This window comes from Acomys russatus, chromosome 26 (assembly GCF_903995435.1).
Source record: "Acomys russatus chromosome 26, mAcoRus1.1, whole genome shotgun sequence".
Classification (NCBI taxonomy): domain Eukaryota; kingdom Metazoa; phylum Chordata; class Mammalia; order Rodentia; family Muridae; genus Acomys; species Acomys russatus.
In genome coordinates this window covers 2,771,207-2,789,820 of record NC_067162.1, presented here as the reverse complement: position 1 = coordinate 2,789,820, position 18,614 = coordinate 2,771,207, and the positions used below count along the sequence as shown (strand labels likewise).

At 39.0% G+C, this 18,614-nt stretch overlaps 1 protein-coding gene across 1 annotated transcript in view; it reads right to left on the bottom strand.

The window, feature by feature from the left end:
• Positions 1 to 18,614, bottom strand: part of Iqcm (IQ motif containing M) — a 433,038-nt gene that overhangs the window by 104,460 nt on the left and 309,964 nt on the right. The gene's annotated exons all lie outside the window — the stretch shown is intronic.

Below are 18,614 nucleotides of genomic sequence, written 5' to 3'. Positions count from 1 at the left end.
GTGGGTGTCCTTGTACAAAGGACAGTAAGAATGTAGACCTTCTATTGACATGAATAACTGTAAAAACAAGCAATTGTCTCAAGTACTGTTACTGCTGCTATAAACCAATAAATTTTAGTGAACTAATGAATGGCCCACGACCCCATCCCATCCATGCTAATACATTTGCGATGGAAATTTAGTTGGATGCTCTATTTAGAGGTAATGCTGTTGGAAAAGGCTGTTTTCAACATCAAATGGGCATAGTAGCATAACACAACTAGCAAGCAAATAATAGAACTGAGTTAAACAAAGAAAAATGTACACCCACAAAGGTAAGTTCAGCATTGGAAAACTTCAACTGTAATTTTTTTCAAATTCTGAATTAAATACAAAGTGTCCAGCATGAGCTTCCCAGCAAGCACATAATTTGTTCGAAGCCAGAATGCTGCTTAAATGCATTCTGATTCCTTATTTTGTTACATAATAGTATGCTTAAAAAGCAACACATTGTGAGCTTGGGAACTGTTAGGCATTTATTTACCACGGTGGGTTAATCTCATTCAGTGAGGTATAGAAACTCAATAATGAATGCTACAGTATATAAGCTAATTGTTAGGATAAAACCAAATGAATAATTACTTGACTCCAGAATGAGGCCTGCGGGAATTTTTCTTTAATAAAGGTTTAATTCACCAGTGATAATGAATGCAATCTCACATAATACTGAATAACACCATTAGCATAATGGCTGTGATACAAAAACTATAATTAGAACTAAACAGAAACGTTAATTACAACCACCAAGGTACTGAATGAAATACTGTTGTTTAAGAAATTGACCTGCCTTGCTGTCATGCTTTAGGAGCTAAAGATACATCAGTAATTAAATGTATAAGAATGTAAATACATATGCATACATATAAACATATATTACAACAGGGTTGTCTTAATTCTACTTAAATCCTATTAAATATAACAAATACACTAAGAAGGCATTGTCTCAAATTCAAAATACAAGCTAAAGATGATTAAAATGTTTTGTTGGTTAAGTGCTGTAATCCCAGCACTCAGGGAGGCAGAGGCAGGTGGACCTCTGTGAGTTTGAGGCTAGCCTGGTCTCCAAAGTGAGTCCAGGACAGCCAAGGCTACACAGAGAAATCTTGTCTCAAAAAATCAAATCAATCAATCAATAAACAAATTCATCTATTGTTACAGTAGATGTTTCCAATTTTTTTTCTATAGTTGCTAATGAATACTATATATAGGTACTAAAGTATTTTATAGTGAAATAATACAATATAAATAAAATAAAGTGAAATTGTTTCAAAATCAAAAATTAATATGTAAAACTAATAGTTCTAAAAAAATTCAACTATTAGTTTATACTACTCTAAATTTTAACTATCATTTATACAAATAAATGTATATAAGTACACATGATGGATTTATATATGTAAATATATATAAATGTGGTAAGCATTAACCAAGTGTCATATTGTATCAAATTTCAAAATAATTACAACCATAAAAATCTTTCAATCACTATACAAATTCAGTGGGATATACTTAGAAATTTTTAAAAATATCTCATGCCTTGTAATTAAAATATGGTTTATTGTCCATAATAATGGCATTGTGTTTCACATGTAATAAAGTAAAATGTTTAAGACAAAAGTTCTACCCAGAATAGGCTATACATGTTCAAAAATCCAAGCAGTTGAGAGGTCCTGGCAAGAGGATGAGATGTTCAAATGAATCCTTATATACATAGTGAGTTTGGGATGAGAATAGGCTACATGAGGCATATCAAAAAAAGAAAAGGAAGAAAGGTAGGAAAGAAGGAGAGGGAAGGTAAGAGGAAAGGAAAGACAAGAGGGGAAGGCAAAGTAGAACTTAAAGAGAAAGTAGAAATACCCCATGAGCCAAATCAGTCAAAACTAGAAAAATATTATAGAATCAGTTCATAATTTGTCCTCAGCTACTCCTTGTATCTTTATTCATTTATTTGACTTAATCCAGGAAATAATACTTCCTATTATTAAAGTCATCAGTCTTGTCCCTATTTTTCAATAATTTTTCCCGGTCCTTTAGAACTCATATTTGTTCTTCCATGCAGTGCATCTAGAAAACACTTTCCCTCCCACAGTCAGCCATCTAGAACAACACTATTCATTGATGGGATATCACCTCCTTGTAATTATTCACAGGAAGATGTCATTGCCCTTAAAATACGCATCACAGTGTTCTGTGACAATGAATGGTTACCTGTCACAGATAGATTTCTGGGGGGCTGGAGAAGTAGCTCGGAGATTAAGAGCATTGGCTGCTCTTCCAAAGGTCCTGAGTTCAATTCCCGGCAACCATACAATTGCTCACAGCCACCCATAATGAGATCTGGTGCTCTCTTCTGCCTTGCAGGAGTTATATGCAGTTAGAAAAATGTCTGCATAATAAATAAATAATTTTTTTAAAAAGAGTTGAACAAATAGACTTCTACCCATCACATCCACTTGAAAATACTCCAACAGTAAACACAAAGGAGACAGTAGCTCAGGTACACAGTTTCCTTTCTTGCTCCATGTTCTCTGATGCAAGTGAAATGGATGAGGTGATGTCCACTGTGGGTTAATTTTCATCTTCAAACACATGTATGTGTATATGTGTGTGTCTATATGTAAATGCCACATGTATATGGGTGGTTGTGGGGGCCAAAAAAAAAAAGTACTGGATCCCCAGAAGCTGGAGTTTCAAGAGACTGTGAGGTAACCAAAAATGGGTGCTGAGAACAGAACTCCCGTCTTCTGGAAGACCTATAGGCACTGTTTTTAAAATACGTATATTTGTTTTTATTTTATGTGAATGCATGTTTTGCCTGCGTGTGTGTACTACACCACATGCATAACTGGAGCCCATAGAAACTGAGATGCATCAAACGCCCTGGAACTGTAGTCACAAGAAGCTGCAAGCCATCATGTCAGTGCTAGGAATCAAACCTGGCGCCTCTGCATTGACTGTTAAGTGCTCTTAACTGCTGAGCTGTCTCTCCAGCCCCAGCATCAGCAAGAACTCTTAAGCACTGAACGACTTCTCTGGCCCTGAGTTTCTTTAATGGAAAGGTCTGAACATTTTTCCATATTCCTATTATCTGTATTCCTTCTTTCGAAAAATGTCAGTAGGGATTCTTTGAAAACAAATCTTAATGAGGTTCATTGTTTGCTGATTGTATGCTTAAATTCCTTACATGGTTTTAATATCAACTTATCGAATGCATGGTTAGCAGATATTTTCTCCCTCCCATCCCATGTTTTGCCTCTTTACAGTGTGTATTAATTAGGTTTCTATTGCTATGACAATCACCATGAACAAAGGCTCCTTAGAGAAGAAAGGGTTTCTTGTACCTCACAGATAACAGCCCACCACTGAAGAAACTCATGGCAGAAAAGCTGCAGAAAGTTGGAGGCAGGAACTAAAGCAGAGGCCATGGAGGATGCTGCTTCCTGGACTGGTCATCATGCCTTGCTCAGCCTGATTTCTTGTACAACCCAGGACTACCAGCCCAGGGGTTGCACTGCCACTGTGATCAATCTTGTCCTTACAGACATGCCTACAGGCCAATCTGATGGAACACGTTCTTTAATTGGGATTTCTTCTTGCTATATGACATATGTGACATATGAGATGACATCTTATACAGCCCTGGATGAGATATGATAGTGTAGAAGTGGGAGGGAAAGACCATGATCTGGTAAACCAGATATCCAATGTCACTTTGACAGCAAAGATGAATAAGCATCCTCATTATTTATGATGTTCTGTAATCTCCCATTGCACACACAATAATCTACAGGATAAACACTAGAGTTGGTTTATATACCTTGCCTTTGTGTTCACTACTTGGTGAGGGGTAACACTTTCACTGCTACCACTGTAGTATTTTATAAGGGGCACACTGTGGCAACAAAATTAATGATGGGCCCAAGGCCTACTCCAGCACACTACAGGCCTACACTGTGTGTCTACTTGTACTAGCCTTTAAAAGACTGCCTTCAAATGACTCTCAAAAGTGTTAATTAGATATGATTAGCCTAACTAATGAGATCCAGAAATGCCTACAGCCGTGTTAGCTCCCCCAAGTGTACATGTTAGAATTGCCTCTGCCTGTGTCTCAAAAGAGCAAGCTTTATGTTTCTTGTGCTGAGCAGTACCTCTGTCTATCATAAGAGAAGGAATGTGATGCTGATGGCTCCATGAAAAGTATGTTTTCCTCTTGGGACGACCTCTACAGTAGGGTTTATGGATAGTCCGATCAAGAGTCACCTTGCTATGGACCTGAAACCACATAGCAAACAAAATTTTTTAAGTTAATTCAATCTCTGTAGCTGTTGTTCCATTGCTTTTCACAGAGGAAGGAAGATGAAAGGTTGAAAACTAATGAAGGACCACAGTGAAGAGAAATTTGGAAATGCCAGAAAAATAATTTTTACTTTAGTCTGGGTTTTTGTGTGCGTGTGTGTTTGTTTTGTTTTCATTTTGCTTTGGTTTTAGTGGATTTTTCCTTCCGTACTTTTCGCTTCAACAAATAAAAAAATTCTGTCCAAACATAGACCGATACTGCACCCACAGTCACATTCAACCTCCTCTGTGTTTTTAATTAACTCGGGCCCAGCAGTAGTTTCCAACACATAGCATTTTGTGTGACTTACAGTATGCCCACCACTGAGACATAAATGTAAAGTAATCATTCTAATAAGTAGATAGAAACATTGACAACAATCGCAACAAGTCTCTGCAACAAATAAGGAAATATAAAGAAAAGTAACCAGCAGCAAGCCAGGAATCAGCTCCAATGCAGCTGCATGGGTACGAATGTCACTCAAAGCAGTGATCTTTTCTTCCCTGTAGCAATTTCAACGCCCCAAAGCAGCTAATGAGCTTGTACTTTCAATGTCGAAAAAATGAGAACCCTGATTAAGGAACAAAAACAAAAAACTAAGACTTCAATTTCCATGTTTGTTCCAAAGACACCAGCAGAGTCCTTGGGCATTTGGGTGATGGCATCGTTTCTGTAACACAAAGAAGTTACAAAACCTCCATCCAGAACCAAAAGGGAAAGCCTTAGGCACTGCTCTCACAGACAATAGTTAGACCTACGTGGGAAGAAGGCTGGCCTGTGTGAAGGGTGTGGGAATGTCAGAGACTGGGGAAAGTGACTGTTAAACATGTGTGGGAGAAGCAGCCACTAACAACTTGTTAGCTAAACGGAGGAGACAGCTGTTATTGTGAAACACAGTGAAAATACACAAAGGTGCTAAGTACGGCAGCGTCGTCAACTGCTGTGTGTGTTTTATTAGTTACTTTTCTATTGCTATGACAAAAATATGGTCAACTTATAAAAGCAAGCATTTAATTGGGCTTACAGTTTCAAAGAGTTAGAGTCCATGATGGCAGAGCAAAGGTATGGCATCAGGACCCACTGAAAGCCCAAATCTCAATCTGCAAAGCAAAGAGAAGGTGCTTGGAAATGGTGCCAACTTTTGAAAGCTCACAAACAGTCCACACACCTCCTCCAACAAGGCCACACTTCTTAATCTTTAGAAACGGCTCCATCAACTGGGGTCCAAGTATTCAAACAGATGAGTCTGTGTGGATCGTCCTTACTGAAATCACCACATGTGTCTTAAACACTACAGAACCAATTGAAATGAGACCCAGTCAAAGCAAGGAATCCATCCATGGTCTACTATAAGAGTTTTGTTTTCTAGAGATGGGACTAAAGATGATATCAGGAAGAAAAGAATACTTAAGAATAACTCTCTAAAGAGAAAGAAATTATGGTGGCAATCAGAAAGAAATGGAGATATGAGAAAAATATCTTAAAAAATCCAAGTAAATAACTATTAAGTGCCTGATCTACAACAGCAATCTCTGTCTGTATAGATATGGGTTCTGCCATTGCTTTTTAATGGATTGTAATCTACAGGGACACATAGACAGTTGTTGGAAAAGAATACCTAATGCATATATCAAATATGAAGTAAGTATCACTTTAAGTACCCAATTCATTTAAATGTCATGCAAACCCAGGTCATGGGGGGAACATTGTGGTTCAGAGAAGTAAAGCAACAGGCTTAGGTCACCCAGCCAGAAAGGAATTTGAATCTAAAGTTTATGACATTACCAAGTTTAACATATGACTTTTTAAACATCTGTTTCCATGTGGAGAGAGGGAGAGAAGAGAAGAAGGAGGGGGGACTGAGAAAGGGAAGGAGAGAGAGATAGAAACAAAGACAGAGTGACAGAAACAGAAGAGAGGGGGAATGTGTGTGTGTGTGTGTGTGTGTGTACACACACTCAAGAGAGAGAGAGAGAGTGAGAGAGAGAGAGAGAGAGAGAGAGAGAGAGAGAGAGAGAGAGAGAGAGAGAGTTCAATTACCAAAGTACAATAGAATTATAGAATAAGATTGCTTTCAATGATAATAAGCACCATGCTACTCTAAGGAACAACATGAACATAGAATGGATGGTTACACTTTCTACTGAAGAATGAAGCTTCCAGGCAAGATGGTTAGTAAAGGGAATTGGGGGAATGTAAATTTTTTAAAAAAAGGTAATTGAGGGAGGTAAAAGCATCTTTGTTAGAGATTTCAGTGAAATCTTGAGAAAGAACCTCTTCCAACATCATTTTGCCTGTTGTGCATATTAGACACTAAAATACAGGTCTCTTCTAAGTTGGTAGAGTTAGATTTCCTGAATTGATTCAATAGTGTGGATATGGGTGATTCATAATGTACATGATTCCAAAGTGTGGCTGACCCATCACATCAGGAAAAGAGAAGGGACTTGGCTGCATGAGATTAAGCACACTCATGAAGTCCCAGCTGTGGGAAGTGTCCAACTACAGGCTTGTGCACAGGGAATGCCTTTGAAAAATGGCCTAGCAAGTGCTCTCTAAACGGAGAGTCCACTGGGCAGTGTGAAGGGATGAGGGGGTGAGGAAGTGGGGAGCGGCAGTGACAGAGGAGAACTGGCACATTCTAGGCAGTGTCGCCCAACATTTCCTGTGCACTTGCTATGAGGTGGACATTAGACATCTGTACGGTAGACAAAACAATGATCCTTCAAAGATGAGAGCACGTTGCGTTCAGGACAAAAGGGGGACTGGACAGATCTGTTAGGTGGAAAAGCTTATATCTAGGTGACAACTCTGAGTGATCCGGGTCAGATCAATGAAATCAAAGAGAAGGTAAGATCATGAGAAAGGGAGTGGTGGAGGAAAGAAGGGAAGGAGATGACAGAGAGAGGAAGGGAGAGGAGAGAGCTCTTGTATGCACTGCAAAAAAAAAAAAAAAAAAAAAAAAAAAAAATCTGGAACTGGGTGTGAAGGAGAACAACACTCCAGCCAAGAAAGTTGGCCAGCTTCTGGAAAAGATGAGAAAAGGTGGTCCCCTAGAGCCAGCGTGTGAAGCAGACCCCTGGTACCTGGGTTTCAGGTGTTCTAGCATCTGAACTATAAGATTATATTTGCATTTTTTAGATTATTATGGAGGGATGATTTCTTATAACGAAAAGAAGAAATAACTGTAACACATAAATTTATAACTTGCTCATCATATTATTTTATCAATACTTTTTGTTCAATACTCCGTCGTTCAGTCAATAAAAACTCATCAAGCCTCTAGGCTGGCCAATGCCTGCTTTAGTGCTTACTATGTAATGGCAAGTAAGGCTACATACAAGCCCCTGGACTGCTTCCTGTCTAGGGGAGGGGATAAAAACAAGCAAGCTACACTGAAATCCTTACAGTGACAGAGTGAGCGACAGTGGGAGGACAAATGACAGTCATTACTCCTGAGAAAGCAGCTGTTATAAAAGCCTTTAAGGGATGCTTCACCGTGTATGTGTGTGAGAGAGAGAAGATGGGGGGTGATAAAATTCTGGCTTGGAGGTAACTATGACATCACCTAAGAGGACAAGACAGTGAGTCCCATCTAGGACTTTCAGACATGACGAGGGAAGCACCTCAGGATTTCCTGGAAGGTAGGGTGGATCCTAGACCAAAGGTAGAAAGGCCATGCAAATTGCCAGGTACATTATTTCAGCAAAGCCAGCCAGCCACTTCTTTCCCAGAAGATCTGATATTAGGGAGGAAGTGACAAGTGTAATTCCGTATACTCTGATTTATACTTTTTCTTTTCGTTCTCTTTTTTTTTTTTTTTTTTTTTTTTTTTTTTTTCCTCACAAATCCAAGATACTACTGTCATCAAATGGCGGCTACCTCTCCCAAGCGGAAGGCTTTAAGTCTAGAAAAACATCATGTTCTGACGTCAGCCCTAGACACTTTCTTGGAAATGGTTCCTGTAGAAACTCCAACTGGCTCCACTTATCTTTAAGGACCCCACCCACCCACCCCAGGCCCACACTGTCTGAACAAAACTAGGGATGCAAATAATTTCTTGCATAAGGATAAAGTGGTCTAAGGGCCAAGCGAACAGGATCTTTCCCTGTTCCCACACACAAAACTAACCAATCACGCATTTACATGAGGTCACAAGAAAGTGAGGCCACCCTGCCTTTGCTTAAGCGGCACTCTTGCGCTGTGATTTGAGAACCAAGAGCAGAGTAATTGAACGAGCAGAGGTGGGAGTGAATGTGGGCGCTACCACTCCTTCTTCTACAGTGTGGCCAGAATTTCATCTCTACTGTAGGTCACGTTTACCATGGAAAACAGCCAAGCTTCAGCTGCTGGCAGGCCATTAAGAAAACAACCTTTTGGGCTAAGAGTCGGCAGCAATCCCAGAGCAGTAGGCACTGAGCTATACTGTGAATTGCATAGAAATCACATAGACCACATGAAAGCCAAGGCCCCCGGAGGAAACTGCAATAGGAGGCCCTGCAGCTCAAAACAGCTGACTGGAACGCAGGAGAGTAAACAGGATTTCTTAAGGTTCTTCTGTTTCCTTCACCAGTTCTCATTATCTTGACCGTAGTCGCCAAAGCTTTCAGAAATAGAGAAACAGCAGCCACGGTGGCTGTCCCATGTCTGAAATGTGTAGAAGCAAAAAGGATGGTCTCCACGCAGCACAAACTGCTTAAGAACTGGTATTCATGAGATGCTTTCAGTATTTTTTTCTTCCCTGTAAACAGATACCAGGCACGAAGCAACTTAATGCAGAAAGGAGGATGCTGGCTCTTGATTTGCCTTTTCCCTTTGCCTTTTTTTTTTATTCGTTCCAGGATGCAAGTCCATAGAAAGAATCTTTCCTCGTTGAGGGAAACAACCTTGTAGACAAAGCCAAAAGACTTGCTTCACTAATGCCTTAGACATCTATTAATGCAATCAATTTGATAATCAACATCAACTATTGTATGAGTTTAGTGGCATAAACGCAAAATAACTTCACAAGTGATATTTAGCTTGAAATAAAGTCTGAGACTCAATCCTCACTCCTTAATACCCAGCGGGAAAAGCACATAACCAGTTTCACTAAAGACTGAATTGTAAAACCAGCTTCCGGAGCAGAATAAAGGGAAATTGGGTGCCATGCAGAGGAAGATTTTGGTGCAAATGTTTATCTGAGTATCGTCTATTGCTCTATAAGTCATAAATACATACACATGTATGTCTGTTACTTTTTCTAAAAACAAACAAAATATAACCACTACATTGTTACTTAGCTTCTTTAATTATCTCAATATTTTCCATCAAAATATTAGGAAGAAATAGTTTGCCTGAGGAAAGATTAATGCAAATGTGGTAACCAATCTGCAGAGATAGTGAAACTATATTTATTAGCTAATCAAATAGACTGTAAAAGCAGAGAGACACAACAATATTTTGAATCTACCTGATTACCCTTCAGAGGCAGGAGATTCATGGTTTACCTCAGCAAAGCAAAAATTGCTTCCACAAATATTTTTCCACCTGTATAACCCACAGTCAAGAAATAAAAATTCTTAAAGACACGACAGAAATTCTAACTTTTTGTTACATAATGTGATGATAATTAAAGTGATGGCTTCAAAGTAAATATAAGATGTCTGTTCTCCATTATCTATAGTAAGGAAGGCAGGAAGCATACATTGATCCAAATCACGGAGAGCCATTTGTATTTACTGAGACATATCATTTTTATTTTAGTATTAGAGTCAAGGGAATAAATAAATGCCACAGAAATAGTTTCAGCTCTATGAAGATTTTTCTGCATCACCCTTCTTTAATCAATAACCTTGCATAACTCATCCTGAAATTGTAGCTATTTCTCATTTGATCCAAGGCAACAGGCCAAACTCAGAAAACCTTCAACCCTATGTGGAGAAAAGCAGGCAACCAATTTTTAAGCTCCTAATTCATATTTGGTTAAGTAATTTTTTCCAAAACACTTTTTGTACTCTTCTTTTAAAAATTATCATATATTCACTGTACAGTTCTAAAAACATATATAATACACATTGACATGGCCCACAGTTCTTCCCCTGTATCCTCTGTCTTAGATTTCTGGTCCCATAAATATTCCTTAGTCCCAAAAACAGTTTGTTTCTACTTTCATGTCATATATACATGTATGGTGTGTGTGTGTGTGTGTGTGTGTGTGTGTGTGTGTGTGTGTTGTAAAATCTGGTATCCACAAATGAGAAAAATTATATTTGCCTTTCTGGGTCTGACTTAATTTGTTTGATATGATAATCTCCAGCTGTGTCCATTTTTTGCAAATGATGTAATTTTGTTCACCTTTAATATGTTTATATACTGCTTTTTTTTTTTTTTTTTTTTTACTTTATCTACTCCTCTGTTGACAGATGCCCAGGATAATTCCATAACTGAGATAGTGTGAATAGCTCTGTAATAACACTGCCTTGCAGTTACCGCTGGACTTTGTTGACCTGGAGTCTCTGGTGTAAATTACAGGGATTACAAGGCTGTGTCATAAGATAGACATATCTGGGCTTTTGTTGAAGAATGCGCATGATGATTTCCACAGGGCCCAGACTATTATTCTCAAAATAAATTTGCAAGAATTTGCTGTGGAATATTGATTAACAAAAGCTATAGCTAAAGTGAAACATGCTTATTTAAAATTTTAAAAAAGTATAAACTCACAGAAGGAAATCAGTCCTGACTGATGGCAGTATGTACAATAAAATGTCAATCAGAAGTGGATTGCATATATACACAGCACAAAAATGGCTACCTTACATACCCGGGGATAGGTCTAAGTTGAAAACAAAGATCACTGATGTGGTTTTCTATTGAGAATGCTGAGAGCTGAAGAAGTTGACTAAGAAAAAAGACACCACACTAACCTAAAATGAGCCTTGTTTTGAGAGGAAACCAGCACCTTCTGGAAGGTACCAAATACAAGCTCATACTTCATAGGAGGCACCAAAGCTTAAAAGATGAAGCATCAGAATGATTCTAAAAGGACATAGAAATTTTTTAGGGCATAAAATAAAGCCATGGATAGTATACATACAAAAATATAGATACATGATCACAAAACCGATATTATCTGAAGTCCTAGCAACAGAATCAGAAGCACAGGAGCAGCCATATAGTTTTTTAAAGCATTATACCACATGTTCCTAGAAGTGAAAAATACTTGAGAATCCTATTAATAACAAAAAGCAAGCACACCGTCATCCTAACTCCGTGTGGTGGTTTGGGTAGGAATGGCCTTCACAGGTCATATATTGTACTGTTTGGTCATTGGGGATTGGCATTACTTGACAGGGCTTAGGAGGTGTGGCCTTGTTGGAGGAACTGTGTCACTGGGGGTGTATAGTAGATGTAAGAATGTTTTTGTTTTGATCCCAAGTGTGGGATGTGAAACTGCCTCGTGTGAGGTCCTGTAATGTTTGCTGTCTGGAAGCAGACTCAGAAGAGGACTCATGATCTTTGTCAGCTGGGAACTGCTATTATGGGATTGGGGTCTTTGCCAGTTGTAAAACATCTTGTAAGAATTATGGGGGGTTATAAATTGCACCCCCCCAAACAAAAAAGAGATAACTTTTGCATCACGTTACATCTCTTGGCTACTCATCGCTCTGATTTGAGATGCTCCAAGAGAGAAAGGCTCCAGTGAAATATTGAGGCTCCTAATGCTGCCATTGAAATTACTTTTGCTGAATTGCTGATTTGCTCTTTAACAGTTCTGCTGGAATCCTGACAAAAAAAAAGAATGGACTTGCCCCCAAGGAAGTGAGTCTAAAAAGGTCCACCCCTTCTGTCCCTATTGACCTCCTTTCTCTCCTATCTAAGATGAGTGGGCTAGAAAAGAGGTAGAGGCATTCAAGAGCTCCCAAATAAAGTATGTTTTAAAATATCAAGGCCTACAGGGGTGGGCTTTGGGGTTTTAAATGCTCAAGTGAGGCCAAGTGTCTCTTTTTCCTGATGCCTGCCAATCCAAATGTATAAAGCTCAGCTACATCTCTACAGCCATGACTGCTTGTGTACCACCATGCGTCCCATTATGCTGGTAATGGAATAAATCTCTGGACCTGTAAGTAAGCCCCAGTTAAATGCTTTCCTCACTAAGAGTTGCTGTGGTCATGATGTCTCTTCACAGAAATTGGTGCCAGGGACTAGTATAGAGGAATTTTAATTCGGAACATAGCCACTTTGGGGTAGAGAATATATTCAAAGACCTTCTCCATCTGTGTAATCCATCTGGAGTACAGACATGCCTTTAATGCTAGGAGACAGAGGCAAGCAGATTTCTGAGTTCAAGGCCAGGCTGATACAGAACAAGTTTCAAGTAAAGAAAATCTAAGGTCCAGGTATGGACCTTTAATCCAAGTACTTAGGAGTCAGAGACAAGCAGGTTTCTGAGTTCCAGGCAGTGCTGTTCAGGCAGATAGGTTGAGAGTGAGTTGAGAGGCAATACGATGAAGTCGAGTCTGTGGAATTCAGAGGCAGTTTTCACTGGAATAATTTTAAAGAGATAGATTGAAGAGTCAACAAGCTAGACACAGGTGACCACAGAATAAGCCAGAGAATAAAAAGGAGCCAGAAGATTAGAACAGATTGCTAGAGTTAGCTTGTGCAGCCAAGTAGAGCAATTGAGTGAGAAACTGAGAGAAGCCAGATTGAATCAGTCAATTTGGAGAAGAGTTTGAGCCAGAACAGCTGAGTTGAATAAGCCAGCAAGAGTTCAGAAAGAACTAGAAAGGGTGAGCTTATTCAACAGAAAGTCTGAGGCTGAAATCGTTCTAGGCCTAGATAAGATTTTGCAGAGGGTAGAGTCTTCCAGTACCGAGCCTAGGATAGCAGACAGAGGCAGTAACCTCTCCAAGATGACAATTAAATAATAGATACATTGCAAACTTTGGTATGGTTGTGATAGGCCTGACCCTGTCTTGGAGGAATATGGAATACATTGGGATTTTAGAGTAGGAAAGCAGCTGGACACTTCAAGTGGGGCTTAGTGAGGACTCTTAGTAAGAACATAAGAGCCTGTAGTTCTGAGGGTGGTTTGAACTGTTGGGGCGGTGTCAAGAATTTTCAGAGTAGACCAACATTAACATGTGGCCTAGACACCATTTGTGTGTGTGTGTGTATGTGATATTTTGGCAAAAAAAAAAAAGGTGTCTGCTTTTTGTCCTTGTCCGAAAAGTCTGCCTTAGGCTAAATGAAATGTTTTAAATTAATGGAGTTGACAAGGCATATTTAAAAAACAGCCTAGTATTCACTGTGTCATGTGACTATTAGTGGCCAATCTTGTGCTGATCTATAATGAAAAGAAGCAAGCTGAGCAAGAAAAAATACAAAGTGTACAGTTTAAGGAAAAAGGGGGTAGCAGGAAGTGTAATAGAGCTAAATCCATTACTCAAGGACATAAAAGGTTTAAAGAAAATCCAGATTCTAAATGGATGAAAGGGACTGATGACCTCAGGGCAAGGCCCCACCCAGCCAAGTTAAAAACCTATGAGGTAAAAAATTAAAGAAAAGATTAGGGCTGAGGAAGTGACACAGGCCTTTAATCCCAGGAAGGAAGAAGCAGGTGGATCTTTGAGTTCAAGGCCAATGTAGTCTACAGAGAAAGTTCCAAGACAGCCAATCTTAGGCAGTGAAGGAAACCACTAAGATCAGAATGCTGGTGAAAATGTATTTGAATGAAGCAGCCAAGAGTCAGCCTCAGAAGCAGAAGAACTTGGCAGCTTTGGGCACATGATTCCAGCCTGAGATTCAAAGGAGTTGTGGAGTCTCCCTTGTGGCTTATGAAATCAGCCGAGGCAAAGCATGTGTCAGCAGTATCACTGAATGGAGGCCCAGAGAGGCCATTACTTGAAACTGAAGATGAAGCCTGGATTGCCTTGGAAACTCCAAGATGTTGGAGATGCCAAAATCATGGGCACCTGCCAAAGAAAGCTGCTAACAACATATAGAAACAACCCAAGATAGAGAAGTGGGCTGCAGTCAAAAACGCTGAAAGGAGTTGGAGATCTGAAGAGTGTTCTGACATCAGACATGGAGATGCAGAGTTTGAAGTTTGCCCAGCTGGTTTTCAGTCTTGCTTGGTCCAGCATTTCCTCACTATGCTCACTTTCCTCCTATCAAGAATGGTAATATATATTTGGAGCCATTGTATGTAGAAGTATGTGATCTGCTTTTTTACTTTTGTTTTATAGGGATTATAGTTAACAGATCACCATAAGTCTCCAAATAGATTTTGAACACTGTTGAGACTGTGGTAGACTATGGGGACTTTCGAAGTTGGACTGAATGCGGTTTTGCATTATGGTATGGCTACAAGCCTATGGAGACCAGAGAATAGTGTTTGACTATTTCCCAGTCATCGACTTGGTCATTAGGGAGTGGCATTACTTGACAGGGACTAAAAGATATGGCCTTGTTGGAGTAAGTGTGTCACTGGGAGTAGGCTTTGGGGTTTTAAATGCTCATGCCAGGCCCAGTGTCTCTTTCTCCTGATGCCTGCAAATCCAGATGTAGACTTCTCAGCTCCCTCTCCAGTACTGTATCTGCCTGTGTGCCACCATGTTTCCTACCATGCTGATAATGAACTAAACCTCTGAACTATAATCTAGTCCCAATTAAATGCTTTCCTTTTAAGAGTTGCTGTGGTCACAGTGTCTATTCCAAGCAATAAAACATCAACTAAGACACTCTTGATCATTATGAAAATAAGACTTTCAAGATTATACTTTTGCGTTCCAAAAATCCCCTCAATGCCTCAGCACTTTAGTCAAGGCATTATTCGGTTTTATCAAGGGCATACCTACTGTTGTATCTGATCAGCAATTGATGGAAACCTTGATCTAGAAATAATATAGTATCAGAAGTCATCCATAAAAAAAAAAAGAAATCATCCATTATCATCAAACTTGCAGTAGATGGATTATAACCAGAAGCTATAAAAGCTATGAAATATGATGACCTTAAAGTTTCCCTGGGAATAGATAAGGAAGCAAAGGAAATAATTGATGAAGTAATGGTATGTTCGGTGTGGAGATGAAGAACTTATGAAGGTCATCAAGAAGCTTTGGGTGAAGAATTGGCAGCACTCGTCATCGTCAAAAGAAAAAGATGACAAAAAAGAAATGGACATAGGTCTAATAATATAAAAATTACCTAAATTTGTCAGAATATTTGCAAACTGTATAGAAACTAAGGTGAGAAATTATAGATTGGGATGCTGGAAGGCACACAGAATTAAAGTTCCTCGTGTGGTCACCAAAGGACTACAGCTCTTATAACATTTAATTATTTAAAATAATAAAGTCAACCTCTGATTAGAGTATTATTTCATAGTTTGGAGAAAATGCAAACAAAAGCCCTTCAATAATTAATAATCTTCAAATATCAACATTTCTGGTTTTGAAATTCAACTGTTGATTTGCTCCACCAGCCAAAGGTCTGTGATGGTCTAAGCAGATGGTTCTCCTTCTAATAACGTCAGAAGGGCAGCAGGTACCTAATCCCATGTCAAAAGCACAACATTCTTGACATCACTTCACCTCACCACACAGGCATTTTATCATACCCAGTCACCACAGAAAGGTCGGTGCCATGGTTAATCACCATGAATGCTTTTGGGTGTGTTTGGGGGAGGAGAAGTCACACTGAGTGTGGATGTGCCATTCCATGGGTTGAAGAACCAGACAGAATGAAGAGCAGAAAAGAGCTATGTGTCATCATTCATCCTTTTTTTTTTTTTTTTTTTTTTTTTTGCTTATCGACTATGGCCTCGATGTGGGCAGCTGTCTCACGTTCCTTTCACACAATAAGCTACAGGCTCAAACGATGAGCAAACTACACCTTTTTCTTTCTTATGTTTCTTCTTGCCAGGTATTTTGTCACAGCCAGAACAAAAGCAGTCAGTACAGATGAGCTCAGTTCAATATGGGGGTTTGAGAAAGTAAATACACACATTCGTGTTTCTTTTATTACAATATAATTGTCCTGGCATTGTTTCCCCTTGGTACTATGAGGAACTGGCTCCAGGTATCCTGGTTGCTTCAGATATCAAAATCTCCAGGTATTTAAGTCCTTTGTATAATATGGTAAAGCATTTGCATATAATCTACACAAATTTTATTTGTATACCTTAAATCATCACTAAGCTACTTATAATAACAAATAAGATTTAATGCCATATAAAGTTATATTGTTGAGAAAATAATGGCAAAATATTTTCATATGCTTATTACAAATACAATTAATTTTGGATGTTTGTTTCATTGTGTATATAGATATGTAACCTTAGAATATACAAAGAAAGATTTGCCTCCTGCATGGACCATTGAGCATGTCCAGGCTAGAAGCAGTTAAGTAACTGTGAAGAAACTGTGGAGAAACAGCAGAGACAGTAGCTGAGAAGTTTGTGGGAGTTCTGCCTGATTATAACAGGTGGTACCCAAGCAGGTATGGGCTTGGATTTCTCTCTATCCACTCTTCCCTGGCCTGGCCCATCTGGGGCACAGAAAGTGAACCAGCAGAAGTGAGTTGGGTATGGGCCACACCCACATTAGCAATCATCCTGAAGAGGACTGAGGGTCACACAGCAGCTTTTGGCTTAGAGCTCTCTCAGCCTGATTCTCTCCTGCCTGACACAACTGGGACATAGACAGCAAACTCTGCAGAGTTAAGTTGGGTGTGGGCTCCAACATCTATCATCTGCCATTCTGAGAAGGCCTCTGGGGATCCCTAGCAAGCAGCCTTCATCTCAAAGCTCTCCACCCCTACTCCCAACCTGTCATGCCCACCTGGAACACAGACAGGGACCCCACCAAAGGAACCTACAGGCCTGCTAACCCCAGAGACAACTAGATGCTATAAGCCAGCACAAGAACACAAGTAAGAAAGCTCAGAGCTCTATGACACCACTGGAAACCAGGGAGACTACCGGAGAAAGTCTTGGAAATACTAATACCCCTGAAGCACAAGAGGATTATTTTAAATCTGAAGTGATGGAAATGATAGAAGCCTTGAAGAAGGAAAATAAATCTCTCAAAGAAAATACATTCAGGAAAATACATTCAAACTGATGAAGGAATTGAATAAATCCTATAAAGAATTACAGGAAAATACAATTAAACAGGAGATAAAAATGAATAAAAAATTCAAGATTTAAAAAGGAAAACAGAAACAATGAAGAAAACATAATCTGGGGCAATACTGGAGTTGGAAAACTTAGGGAAGAAAACAGGAATTACAGACATAGAAAACATCTACAGAATATAAGAGATGGTTGAAGTTATCACTACATCAGTCGAAGAAAATGTTAAAACTAAAAAGAACCTGACAAAAAAAATATCCAAGAAATCTGAGACACTATAGAAAGATCAAACCTAAGAATAATAGGATAAGAAGGAAGAGTCTCCAAGCTCCAAGACCCAGAAAATATTTTCAACAAAATCATAGAAGAAAACTCATGAACCTAAAGAAAGAGATCCCTATAAACATATGGAAAGCCTACAGAACTCCAAATAGATTGGACAAGAAAAGAAAATCCTCCCACCACATAATAGTCAAAACATTAAATGTACAAAACAAAGAAATAATATTAAAAGCTACAAGAGAAAAATGCCAATCACATATAAAGGCACACCTATCAAATTGCATCTGTCTTCTCAACAGAGACTATAAAGCTAGAAGTATATGGACAGATCGCATGCAGACATTAAGAAAGCACAGATGCCAACCCCGAGTACCATACACATCAAAACTATCAAACACCATAGACAGAGAGAACAAGATTTCCACAACAAAAGCAAGTTTAAACATTATCCAGCCACAAATAGAGCCCTACAGAAGATACTAGAAGGAGAACTCCCATGAAAGGAGGCTAACTACACTCAGGAAACCACAGGAAATAAATAACAACACATCACATAACCAAAATTAAAAAACACACACAACCGCACATACTACCACCACCAACATAAAAAAAAAAAAAAATAGAAATTAACAACCACTAGTCATTTATTTCTTTCAAAATCAATAAAAAGATACAGGCTAACAGAATGCATGTGAAAACAGGACCCATCATTCTATGGCATACAAAAAATACGTCTCAGCAAAAGAGATAGACATTATCTCAGAGTAAACAGGTGGGAAAAGATATTCCAGGAAAACACACCCAAGAAACAAGCTGAAGCGGCTGTTCTACTATCTA